Consider the following 12,753-nt stretch of genomic DNA (forward strand, 5'->3'; position numbering starts at 1 on the left):
AGGACCTTGTATCTGCCAGAACACCCTAACCCCTCCATCAGTAGAATTCTTGAGTTTTAAAGAAACAGGGTGCTTCTTTCCAGAAGGGCAGGCAGAAGCCCCAAAGTAGGAAATGAAAATAGAGGAAGTTTTCCCCAAACCAACACCCCTCAAAAAGTAGAAACAGCCATTTTGAAACACTCAGTGATTTTTAAAAAAAAAAAAATTAAATTAATTTGAAAGTTTATGAGTGTGAACAAAAGCTGAGGTGGTGAGCCTGAAATAAACGCTGAGTTTCCTCCAGCCTGAGATCTGCAGGAGGCACCCATAAAACTCATGCGTGCTTTGACAAGTAGGGCTTCCTCCACAAAGGTCAGTGTTTATCAGTTAATAGTCTCCAGGAGCTTCAAAACAAACAAGAAACAAACAGGCAAACAACAACATTACTGACGCTCAGGACTCAGCTGTGGGGGCCGGCCTGACACAAAATAATTAGACTGATGCAATGCTCATGGTAACACAAGCACTAAATGGCACAGTGGTGGCTTGGAGCACCATGGGACTGCAGAGCAGGAGGGAGCACCAGGAGGGCTGGGAAGGCCCCTTGGGGAGGCTGTGTGTAAAGGGTGGATGGTTTGGATAAGAGGATACTAGACCAGACAGAGGGAAATGACTTAGAAAACAGCCCAGAGGCCACCTGGAGCCCAGTTTGCCCTCTCCTAACAGATAGATGGCGCAATGACTCGGAGGCTAGTACTGGGGAAGGAATCACACCACCAGTGAGAAACCTGTGGTTTTTGTTGGGGCCTGGGACAATCTAGGCTAATTTGGGGAATCCTATAGTGGCCTCATAAGGTTTTTGGCCCTGAGACTGGCATTCAAGGAGAGTTGCTACATTCTATGCCTCAAGGAAAATAGAAAAATATTAAACCTTCCATTAACAGAGAAGTCATAGTTACTGCCATTTTTAATTACCTCCAACATGAGGTTGTTTTGGAAAGCTGGGGCAAAGAGACAAAGACAAAAAAGGAAAAAAAAAAAAGGAAGAAGAAAAATAATTAGGATTATTGTGGGGGCTTTAGCTTGAGTTACTCAACCTCAGGGGCTGATGCACTTGTAACTTCAATGGAAATTGCCATCCCATTTTTTCAGAGGAAGAAACTGAGTTTTAGTAATGCAAACTGGGAGCTAGGCTTGGAGTTCAACATGTCTGTAATACCAGTACTTGGGAGATAGAGTCAAGAGTTCACGGTTATTCTCAACTACATAACAAGTTCCAGGCCAGCCTGGGCTCCATGACAATTTGTCTCAAAACAGAAAAACAAAAACAAATAAACAAAAACCCAGAAAGGCAGTGTGGTTTTGTTTCCCTGTGAGTCAAGCATGCCTCACCCCTCAACTCTGTAAGGCAAAGCAGACACTGGATAATCGAAAAGGGTGGAGTGTTGGGGTAGAGGTTTGGGGGAGGGGGTTGATTACACAAACCGGATACCTGAGGTAGGGGTGGGGGTGGCTCGTGTTTAAGGAAGAGTGAAAGAAACAATAAATACTGTACTTAAAAATATTTTTGATGCCCACATCCTAACACCCACAACAGACACAGTCTTGTTCAAACACCACATATTAAGAAACCTGTCAGTTCCTAAATGAGTCCATTGTGCAGCTGGCTGTGCACTTAAGAACAGATTACTATGATCCCATAACAAACTCTAACCACCAAATAATACACCTGGGACTTGAGTTGGCTATTCTGTTTGGTTTTGCAGAGACTCAGCCTAGATCACAGAAGAAAGTGAAAGGTTTTACTGCCTATTTGGAGCGGGACTGGAGACAAGACGCATTAGAGGAAGAGGCAGAAGGAGCAACCCCTCATGACATTATTCGACATGTTGATGAATGGTGCCACAGCAGCGAGGTAGAGCCGGTCACAGGGCCCTGGCCCACGTGCTTCTCAGCATCTGCTTGCCCAGAGCTGCTTGCATACAGCTAGAGAAAGGACACTGTGATGGATCCAAAAGCAAACTGTGTCTGAGAGGCCAAAATCTAACGCAAGTTCACGGTCTTCTTCCAAACAATGCTTGCATCAACAACCCCCACCCTTTCCAACTAATTTAGTAGAGTAGCCAAAATACAATGACAGAATTTTTTAAAAAAAAAAAAAATCTATCAAGTGATTCTTTTACTGAAGCTGAGGGATAGAGATTTTAGGTCCTTCTCCACCCAGCCCCATGTCTGATGGATTGCTTCTTCAGAAGAAACTTCCCTACAGTACGCCTCCAAAGACCAGCAGCGGGGCCAGCCAATTACAGTTACTAAATTGTAACAGCCATGGCCCTTTCCTGAGATTTGGACATCTGTCTCTAAGGAACCCCATTTCTGTCTTGATTTAAGCAGTGCTTTTACTTAAAAATATAAATTAATACATCATCCATCTGCAGGGAGCTAGAGCAGGGAGCCGCCTATCGATACTGTTTATGTCGCTGTTACATCTACGTTGACAGTGAAACTAATTATGTTGTTTTTCATCTGTGCCTGTTAGTTTGGCCAAGGGAAAAGTCTCTGTTGTACTGGAGGTTAAATTTCCTCTTTACAACAGTCTCCAAATCACCATTCCCATCTTCCCTGCTTTACAACACTTTATAATGCCAGTATGAAGGAGTAATTTATATCTATGTACATAGCATGCCATGTCAACATTCAGGGAACTTATAGTGGGTCCATGAGCTACAGAAAACATTTTCCAAAATAAATTTAGAAAGTTTAAAAATTCTTCTCTGAGACACTGTCTTAAAAGAGGAGAAAACAAAAAACAAACAAACAAACAAACAAACCCTACTCTTCATGAAAAATGTGAAGGCACTCCTCAAACACCAAGATAAACAAAATCATGCAAAGAAAACAGCCACAAACTCTCGGAGCCCTGCTTCTGAATGACTAATAAATTATCCTCTCTTGTTTATGATAAAACTATAATCCCTTGCATTGATATGATGTGAAATTTACTAGTATGTTGCTTCTGCCATGGGGTTCTAACATTACATGGATGTGTGTAAAATTCTCAAAAACGTACATGTTTCAGGGCAGAAGAAAATACCCCCCCATGGGCATTATCCTTCACATCATGGGGGAAAGTCAGGTCCATCAGCACCAAGTGACATCATCATGTCCCCTCCCCAGAGTGTCAGCAGCTACGGCGCATCCCCATGTTAAACCTTGGCAGGAAGCTTAACAAGAAGAGGGCACTGAAGAATAATGAAAAGATGGCTCTTGGGGGAAATGACATTCTTTTTTAATTTTTTTTAAACATTTAATTATGTAGAAACTCACTGATATCAGATGAAGCCACTGACCACCTTTAGTGGAGTCAGCTTTTCAGGAGGCCTGTGGTGTGAGTGTGCCACAGGCAGTCGAAGAGGCAGGGGAGGCATGTCCTATCTTGCCCTGGGAACAAAGCTCAGGGATCCTCCTCCTATGCCACGCCACCCTCCTCTGACCCTGGGTTGACACACCCTTGTGTCAAAACCTTCTTTACGCCTGCCCTCTGCTGGTAAGCCTGCCAGGATTAGGAAATTCCATCTATCTCAATTTATTTCGAAGACAACTTTTAAAAGCAAGGCAGAGAGATGTGTAAGGATCTGTTAACTGAAATACACAGAGTAAGAGGCTGAAGCAAAGCAGAGGGGGCGGACAGGGGTACCAACAATGAAGTGCTGTACTTGAAATGGACAAGCCTACATCCGTCTATTCTACTGTCTGCTGGCTCAAGGCTCATTGCTCAGCAGTGCAAACTTTCTATTTTAGCTTGCCTAGGAGAGCAACCTGCATAGCTGCTGGGCATCCTGCCTTTTCTTGCTTACTCTCCAGGGAGAATATGTCAGCTCATTTTCAATAAAACACCTTCTTAGCAGTAATGGGCCACTGTTCCCATTTCAATAGTCCCTGAGGTTTCATGATCTAGTATATTTAGCTGAGTCAAGTTCAAGTTTTCTTCTGGCGTTCGGAAGATCCATAAAAGGAGGAGGGCCTGCTTTTGCCTGTCTGTAAGTGAAGAACAGCAGCTTAACTTTTGAATCAGTAACTACAGAGATGTCCCCCAAACAAAGGGATGCTGCTGTTCCTCAGGCCCCATTCAGCTACCCAGCACTTACAAGCCAACCTGGAGGCTGGAGGAGGGCTCTGGCTTTTAGGGGGTGAATTTCCACAGTGGTGTGCTGAGGTTTAACAGTGCAACCTCTGCCAGTGTCAGTGGGAAGCGCGAGACTTGTACAAATCCCTGCATAGCATTTCAAAACTATATCTCGGGGATGGGAAGATGAAGCTTAGCAGTTGCAACCTCGAAAGCATTCAGAATTCGTACTTCTGACAGCATTTTAGACGCCGAGTAAATGCTCTTAGAAAGGACACCCAATCCGGCCAACAATAAATCTTACACCAGGGAAGCCCACACAGGGCTGCGGAATCCCCTCCAAAGATAATTGCCTTCCACACGGCGTGGCAAAGAAACCACTACATGGAAAGCATTTTCTGCAGACCAGAAGCTCCTGACAGCTCGCTTTTCTTTTCTTAGTAGTCAGCGATCACACACACAGACACTTAACACCCTACCTTTAAGAGTGGCCTAGCAAAGTGCAAGAGTGTGTCTGTTTTAGAGAGAAAACTTACAAGGCCGGCTCTGGAAGTTGAGGAAGGAAGCAGAGGCTGAAGAGGATTCCTGCAGAAACAGGAACATGGGAAGGGAATCAGAGGGGTACATCCTCATACCTTGGACTCCTCAAGCCAGTCTTTGAAGGCTCCTGAAGTTTCCCGACAGTTCTAAGTACTGGGGATCACATCCAACAGGCACAGAAAGAGGCAGGCAGAGCTGTTATAATCCAAAATGGTCTCAGGTAGTCTGGATCCTATTCCTGACGTGGTCATGAGTGAATACTGTGGCTTTGGGTAAGTCCTCTCCATTCTTAGGACCTATATATTTCTCCCAGACAAAGAGAAAGGTGGATAGAACAACGGCCTAGCTGACTTAATCTATGGGTATTACCTGCTTATAGTTACATTCCTATAAAACAAATGGAAGATGGTTTAAAGATAGAAAAAGAGGTGGAGAGATGGTTCAGGGGCTAAGAGTACTTACTGCTCTGGCAGAGAACCTGGGTTTAATTCCCAGCACCTATGTAATTACTCAAAATCATGTGTGACTCCAGCTCCATGGGATCTGATGCCCTCTTCTGGCTACCTTGGGTACCTACATGGTGTACATTCATACATGTAAACACACACACACACATACCTAGTTAAAGAAGAAAGATACGCTATGGGTAATGATGTATACTTATAATCCCGGCACTGGGATAGAAAGTAAGCAGTTCAGGACCATCCTTAACACATGGTGAATTTAAAGCTAGCCTGGCAGTATGGACCCTATCTCAAAACACAGCCAACAACAGCTAAAGGTAGCCTGACTCTTAAGAGTTTAACAATTGTTAGCAAGTCACAAGAAAGGCAGAGAAGAAAAACCACAAGAACACTGTGTTGGAAACTTTCCACAGCCTTGACTGGGATTCTGATCTGGAGGAAAAAAACCTGTTGTCTGAGTATAGTGGTGCACACCAGCAATCCCATAAATAGGGAGACTGAGGCAGGCGGGGCATGAGTTTGTGGCAAGCCTGGGTAAGCAACAAGCCCTGGTCACAAACACAAACAAAACACAACCAGAAAAGGTGTAGGAGTAAGAGGGTGGCAGACACAAGGGAGGGACCTTATGAAATACCAGCAGCTGTGCTGCAAGGAATAAGTTACAGTCACACACATGCTCCATGACATGGCTGATTCTGCATAGATGAGGTGTCAGAAGCAGACATGAGATGCCCTAATTTCCAAATACAATTGTGCTCTTTGACCATGTAACTTCCCGCCCCTCTCCCTTAACCACCCTGCATGGTTTGTGTCAACTGCCCGAAGCCTCCTCCCACCAGAATCAATTTCCTCTCAAGCCAGTCACCTGCCTCTGTGTCATCCTGAAAATAGGTGAAAGGATAGTCTCATACTTTGAGTACATGTTGGAGATGACAGGGTGGAAGCCTCACCCTAAGGCTGGACTGCAGGGGAAATTCAGGAGTTGGATCACTGAGATGGTAGGTCCCTGTTGAGTCAAACATCTCTAGAGAAAATGCACACAGAAAAAGTATGTAGTCCAGCCTGCAGGCTGATTATGTATTCTTTGTATTATTCCAAATGGCATTTCATTCTTCATGAGGAAAAGGAGCAGATGAAGCAGGAAGCTTTCAGGTCATATAGAACTTCCCTCTTTTCAAACAAATAAGACATTGTGTCTGAACAAAGGAGGGATGTCTAATTGATCTTAATTAAATCCACTGATGTCCAATTTTTGAGATGGGTCAGGGCACATCTATGTAATGTCACAACCTAACAGGCAGGACCTTTGGGATTGGAGGGCACTATGGTTAACTGCTTCCCGACACCCTCTATCATGAGGCAGCATGTACTGCCATCAGTCAGCATCCACGGAAGTCTACCCTCCGACTTCAGTGTCTCGCTCTTACTACCTCTCTACCTCATGCAAACCTGGCCTCTTGGTGGACTGGGGTTCAAAGTCCAACCTCATCAGCAGCAATGGTCACTCACTAGGGCCAGCCTCCCAATGGTGCCATACCCTGCCATACCATTCTATGAAACAGGACTCTTTCTGTTCTCTCTGCCCTTGGAGATGGTGACTTAAGAGTTATGACAAGACAGGTGTGGGTATAGACTCCATAGTAGCTACTGGTTACCAGTGGGTCATAGAAGTACATTTTGTATTTCTTCATCCACATTAGAACCAATTATCTGCCTCACAGTGGATAGATGTTGCTACATTCTGTTGTGCAGGTGTTAGATTAATGGTGTTTCTGGATTTGAGAGTGCTGCTGTGAGTGCCTGACAAGACTGCTGTCCCTAGACTACAAGGCTCTGATGGTGGTAACTGTAAGGTAACTGAAATCCTCTGTAGTCAATGGGCTAGAGAATGGCAGAGATAGAATTCTCTAGACGTCCTCTCCACTAGAACTCCAGCCTTGTCACTGGATGACCTTTGTGTTCACTGTAGAGCTCAGGCAACTCTGAGGCAAGGACAACAGCAGCAGCAACAGCAATAATAGCAATAACAGCAACAACAATAGCAACAATAACAACAGCAACAGCAACCATAGCAACAACAACAAAAACAACAATAACAACAATAACAAATATAACCAGTCTTCAACAGAGAGATGGTGGGAATCCCATAGAGCTTATTGCAGGTCACAAATGGGGGTTATATCCTGGAACTTTGGCAAAGAAACTAGCAAATTAACAGAAAAAAAATGAAAAGAGGAGTGGTACCTGGCAACAGGACCGAAGATAAACTCAAGAGGTAATTATGGAAGTGTGTGATACATGTTGCATTCCTGTAACTCACCAACAGAAAACGTTATGAAGTATGTATCAGTACGCCTGCTTAACAGACAGATAAAATGAGGTTCCAAGAGTCTGAATTACTTATCCAATATCTTATTGTTAGTAATTGGAGAGGTGAGACTCCAATGATCCATAATACCTTACTAGAGATAAGGCTGGGGCTAGGTGTAAGCCTAAAAGAACAAAGAAGGTAGCCCTGTTTGATTCCCCTAGAAGCAAAATGTGACCACTGGCCAACAACTAATGGATACAAATTAATCCTAGAGCATTAATGCTCTGGTATCACTTCTACTTTTTATACAAATGTACAGAGACAGAGGGTCCTCAAAAAGGCTAGCAGAATGAAGAATGAAGAAGACCAAGGGGCTGAGACAACTGCCTTATGTATTCTTTTGACTAGGGAGTATGCCATACTCTTCGATTGTGAGAGAGATTTTGTCCCTCTCCTCCTTCCAGTGCATTACTAGACAACAACCAGTGGCCATCAGCCATAGTCTGGATAGTGCCCAAGCTGTTCTACTGGCACACGTCTTAGATACAGCAATGATCCAGCAGACTGCAGCAGGGTGACCCTGGAAGGATATGGCTTTCTCATCTTGCACATGCTATTTCCTGACTATACTTTTGGTAAACATCTGATTTCTCTGTTTCCTCAAACTTTACCCATCAGAGGCTTAGAGAAGGTGGGGGCAGGTTACCATCTAGGGTGCTGTCAACATTGAACTGCATCCCATCATTGTCACTGTCACCATGCAGGACTTTCTCCTTCAGCTGGTAATGTATTTCCACAAACCAAAAGATGATTTTAGTTCACTGGTCTTATTTTTGTAGGGAGGAGGATATATCCCAACTTCCCAAAAGTCCCTATGCAACAGCTCTTCTGTGCAATGAAAGAAGACACTTGGTTGTTTTGTGTCTTGAGATTTAAGGTTACTAGAAAAAGAAACATCACCCTGAAGGCAACATGGCTACCTTATTTGAATGCTCAAATGACCAGGTGCTCAACATCCACCAGCTAAAGCATCTCCCGGATGTGCCAGAGGAGTGTGATGATCTGGTGAAGATCAAGCTCCCTATGATCAACTTAGCCAGTTTTTTAGACGGTTAGTCTGCCCCAAATGGCAAGAACTCTCAACTACAATTTGCTAAAAAGAGACTTAATTTTGAGAAATCTTGTGTGTTGAATATATGATGTGGGTATGTTTGTGTGTGCTCATATGTGTGAGTTCGTGTGTATGAATAATATCACAACATATGCGTGGGTGTCAGACAATATCAGCTGTCAATCATTGCCCTCCACCTTGTTCAAGATGAGTCTTCAGGATGTTCTGTCTGTGAGGACAGCTGACCCACACAGGCTCCTCTCTCTGGTCCCACTGTCTTGGCAGCAAAGTGCCCCACTACTTTGTCCTTCTTTTTACATGGGATTTGAGGTTCCAAACTCAGGTCCTCATCCTTGTTCAACAAATGTGGCAAACCCACAGCCATCTCTCCAACACTTAAAGACGTAAATTTTCAGAACCTTTAGCCTATTTTCCAACATTTTGTTTCTGTTATCTCATAATGAACAGAATGTGTCTCCAGAAAAGAAAACCTTCCATGGAGTCCCAGCCAGCTTTGGCTCTTGAGAGGGCTCAGCTTGTACCCTCACAGTACCACGGTTTAATGGCCTAACAAACTAATAGTTAAGATTCTTCGTAAAGTTTCTAACCTAACATACTTCACAATGTGAAAAATGGAACCTGTTCAGTGACCTCAGGCCACTTGGAGTGGGCCCTCTCAGTCATGTTTATTTGCCTAGTAAATACCAAGTGGACATGCTGGGACCTAGCAGAGGGGGCCTTACCTGGACCTCTAGGATAAGGGACATTTGGAAATGAGACAAAGGTCAGGCTGAATATTAAAAGGATGGTGCAAGGCTCAGCAAGTTCCATTCCATGGTCAGGCTGGGAAGGCATCCTGACTATAAAAACAGTACACAGAAATGTCACGTAGTAGATGACATGAGGCCAAACACACGTAAACGTGGCATCCTGGCATGGTTGACCACTAAAATCCATCTTTTAACAGCATCCTTGGGACACTGGCAAGCTTTTCTTTTTTTCTTCAAACTTTTGTTGTATTGCTAAATCCAAGTTTTATCCATTTCCTCCCTCACCTCACATGTCTCTCATCTACCTCATGTCCATGTGGTCATGGTCTCACGGCCTTGTCCTCAGCTGGGTCTGACACACACTTATTGCTTCCCAAGCCAGCAGTCTGACCTTCTGTATGCTGCCTTGCTGTGCTTGCAAGCTGTGATTTCTGAATTTCCAAGTAGGAGATTTTGATTTAGTGGATCTGCAATGAACCGCTAAATTCTTTCGATGGCTAGTTTAAGATCCAAGGGGGTTGGGGGGTGGTGTAGAAACCACTGGCATGAACTGAATGAGAAGACACTGAAGGGTTAGATATTTTGGTTTCCAACAAGTTCAAGTAGCACCAAATCAGGTCTAGATAGACTATTACTCAATTAAACACAACAGAAGCTTGGGGGACCTCTTATTCAAATAGAAGCAACTTCCACAACATTATAGACTGAGTGACAATCCATTTATAATCTACGGAAAAGAACAGGGCCTCGACAAACAACTGCAGTCAGGAGAGCACTGGCCATTCAGGTAGCTCTCAAACCCCATAGTGTGGCTGGGATTTCTGGCCCATGGCATCTAGTTTTATTTAACATACCTTCTCCTAAGACTTCTTGCTGTACTGGATGTTCTCATGTATCTTGTTCAACTGTTTCTAATAAACTAAGGGGCATGAGGAGGGTAAAGGCACCTAAAGATCTGTCTATAATTTGAATATTGTAGAATAGAAGAAAGAAGCCCAAACTAAATAACAACAACAACAACTACTACTACCACCACCATCTTTATTAGGTAAAAATGTCTTTTCCAATGTAAACATGAACACACACAGTAAAACAGGCCTTTGACCTACCTATCTTCCCATCCAGGGCACAGAACTAAAAGTGGTACCATCTTCCTGACTCCCTAGCATTTCAGCGAAGGACAAAGACTGTCCTGTATAAGGGCCTCAACAACTATCAAATGAACACAAAGAACAAGCAAATGAATTGATGTTTTCTCTGTTTCCTTCTCTTTTTGAGACAGGGTTTCACTGTGTTAGCCCTGGCTGGCCTGAAAGCCAGTATGGCTTCTATCTGTCTCTCTAAGTGCCAGGATTAAAGATGTATACCATCACAACCAGTGTGTGTGTGTGTGTGTGTGTGTGTGTGTGTGTGTGTACATATAAATGAGTGTATGTGGTATATGTGTGTGTAAATATGCTTGTGTGAGTGGGTGTGTGTGGCATATGTGTATATATGAGTATGAATGTATGTATGAGTATGTTTATGAGTGTGAGTATATGTGTATATATGTATGTGTATGTGTAAGTGTGAATGTGTATGTGCATGTGTGTATGTATGTGTGTGTGCATGTATATATGTGTGTCAGTGTGTGTGAGAGAACCTGTATGTGTGTTTATATTTGTGTGTGTTTATTATTTTCTCATGCAAATGATTTTTTTCTGCACTAAAAGCTTAAAAAGTTATGTTTGTGACTTTCCCTCCCTTTGCCTACAAGACTATATCACTATGAGGAAAACTTAACCACGTACTTGCCAAATACAACATCATCTCTGCACATGACACGAACACTTCATGAAAGAGAAACAGGCCAGCATTGCCATGTTAAGTAAAATCTTGCTAATGACAACTTATAAATGAGTGCTTTCAAATACAGAAATGCACAAATGTACACAGGACTCATGACCAGCTTCTTTTGAAGTTTAAAAACAAAACATCTAACAGAAATAGTCCATAGTTTAACCAAGAATGGAGCATACAGCCCAAGGCACACTTGAATGACTGAGACCAACATACTATACCTATAGAAGGTAGGCAGCTACATGTGTCTTTAAAACACCTCCAACTTCGATTGTTCAGACTAGCTTAGTCTAACAGAAATAAGCCATCTGGGCACAGTAGTACTTGCTGAGTAAGGGAGGGGAATGGGGAGTTCAAGACCTGCCTGAGCTATATAGTAATGGCCTGTTTAAAACATAGACATTGGGCTGGAGAGATGGCTCAGCGGTTAAGAGCATTCACTGACTCACACTGACTGCTCTTCCAGAGGTCCTGAGTTCTATTCCCAGCAACCACATGGTGGCTCACAACCATCTGTAATAGGATCTGATGCCCTCTTCTGGTGTGTCTGAAGACAGCTACAGTGTACTCATATAAATAAAATAAATCTTTAAAAAAAAAAAAAAAAACCATAGACATTATTAAGTAAAACACACATACCTCCCTCCCTCCCTCTCCCCCCCCCCTCTCTCTCTCTCTCTCTCTCTCTCTCTCTCTCTCACACACACACACACACACACACACACACACACACACACATCAACACAGGCTGGAAGACACTGCTCAAGTGTTCCTAGTAATACATTTTGAAATAAGATTTGTACTATCCAAGGAGACGTTATAGTCGTCGTCGTCAATATATACTATTTAAAGAGAAAGAAAGTGAGCATGGAAGATCTGTAGGAATGCTACAGTCCACACTGCCCCAGAGCCACTAAACAGTCCCAGATAGCGGGCAACTTGACTCTTCCTTTGCAGAGCCAAGGACTCAGGAGTAGCCTGATTTCTGCTTCCTGTTAAGTACTTGGTAAGCTGGGTTTCCAGTGCCTTTCTTCATTGCTGGAGTGTCCAGCAATAAGGGCAGGGGTCCAGAGCCCTCTGTCTAGTTCAGAAGAGGGCCAGGGGATTGGCCCCCTCATTATTCTATTAGCCAGCCTAAGGTCAGCAGGGACCCCCACCCCCTGCTAGGCCCAATTGATTCCTGCCTGTTTGACAATCATTCCTTGACTAATTGCCACATGAACTGAACTGCTACCTTGGAGTTCTTTACTCTGTGCCTGGATCATGGTATGGGCTTGCATTCACTTTTATTAAAGACCTTTTTCATTCTGATCTACAATTCCAGACTGCTGAGACCTTTAAAACAATTCACAAAATTAACTCTTCACCTTCCTCCTTCAATAAGAAAATTTCTATTTTTCTATCCTCTCTCAATTTCTTGAATCACTCAAACACATTTCTAAATTTATCTGTTCCCGTATTTCATAGATCTAAATTGGAATGCTATTGTTATTAACTGACTATTACAAAGAGCTTTGTCAAGTCAGGGATTTTTTCCCATGCATGTCCTGTTCCAATTTGAAAGAAACTAGATAGGTATACATCACAGTGCCTTGCTCTGCTGCACTTCATAA

The 12,753-nt window shown here is 43.3% G+C and overlaps 1 protein-coding gene across 10 annotated transcripts in view; it reads right to left on the bottom strand.

Moving 5' to 3' along the window:
- Positions 1 to 12,753, bottom strand: part of Foxp1 (forkhead box P1) — a 504,713-nt gene that overhangs the window by 104,700 nt on the left and 387,260 nt on the right. The window lies entirely within an intron of this gene.

Source organism: Arvicanthis niloticus, chromosome 9 (assembly GCF_011762505.2).
Source record: "Arvicanthis niloticus isolate mArvNil1 chromosome 9, mArvNil1.pat.X, whole genome shotgun sequence".
NCBI lineage: Eukaryota > Metazoa > Chordata > Mammalia > Rodentia > Muridae > Arvicanthis > Arvicanthis niloticus.